The sequence below is a fragment of the Telopea speciosissima genome, chromosome 10 (genome assembly GCF_018873765.1).
Source record: "Telopea speciosissima isolate NSW1024214 ecotype Mountain lineage chromosome 10, Tspe_v1, whole genome shotgun sequence".
In the NCBI taxonomy this organism is placed as follows: domain Eukaryota; kingdom Viridiplantae; phylum Streptophyta; class Magnoliopsida; order Proteales; family Proteaceae; genus Telopea; species Telopea speciosissima.
In genome coordinates this window covers 12,186,614-12,187,721 of record NC_057925.1, presented here as the reverse complement: position 1 = coordinate 12,187,721, position 1,108 = coordinate 12,186,614, and positions in this window count along the sequence as shown.

Genomic DNA, 1,108 nt, shown 5'->3' with positions numbered 1-1,108 from the left:
TCGTAGGACGAGCCCTCCTCCATTGAGACTCCCATAGCACCCCACCGGGATCTCCGGACCACGTCGGCACATCCCGAGAATCACGGGATAAGGACCGAGCCACGATCCCGCGCAACACGAATCACACTCTACATGGACTCTTACCTTAATAAGAGTCCGGCCCCAAAATAACTCTCCACTCCGCTTTACGCGAGAGAACCTTCCGAAAGAAGGACTCCTACCATATCGGGACTCTCCCAACCGTCTCATCTCCTACTTACTCTATAAATACCCGGTATGGAGCTCTATTCCACATCTTGCTTTTTACTACGCGATTCTGTGTCGCGTTGAAGACTGACTTGAGCATCGGAGAGTCCTAGGCGGAGCCACACCGGCCCTCTCGCGCTCATTGCTTGGTTTTTGCAGGTTCATCCGCGGGCGAACCAAGTACCGGAGGTTTTCACACGCAACAGATTTGGCGCCGTCTGTGGGAACGACATCAACAAGCCTCGTCGTTTACGCCCATTCCTAGAACAATAATAATGGTGCATACGAGGTCGGGCGACATGGCTCTACTTCCCGTCGGAGGGGCCGCAACCCGTTGTGCCGACGAGACAATCGCCGCCCCGAAGCCTCACGGCGAGGATAAACAGAAGACCCCTAGGGCGGGTGGTGCGCAGCCCATCACGGGCACCATTCCACCTCCGGAGAGCGGGAATGGGGAGGTGCACTAACCACGGCCGCGGCTAGCCGGTGCAGGCCGAGCCAAGTTTAGACGGGAATGTCCTACCTGCACCGCCACCCTTGCCGGAGAATTTGGACCCGTAAGCCCGGCAAATAATCGGCAGTTATGGATTTGCAGTGCGGATGCTCCACACCAACGAGATGCTGCGCACCTTCATGAACCGGATGGCCCGAGGAGGGCTGATGGGCCAGCCCGCTAGCCACGCCCCTCCGGCTCGGTGCGCGGCCGAAAGAAACTTGCAGCAAAATGGTGGCCGACGTAGGGCCGAGCCGAGTCGGGCTGCGTCCTCGCATCCGTCTCGTCGAAGACTCCACCTCCGCGCCCAGAGGCGCTCGGCCAGGGTGAACAAGAACATCGCCAAAGCCCGCGAGCGGGGCATGAAAT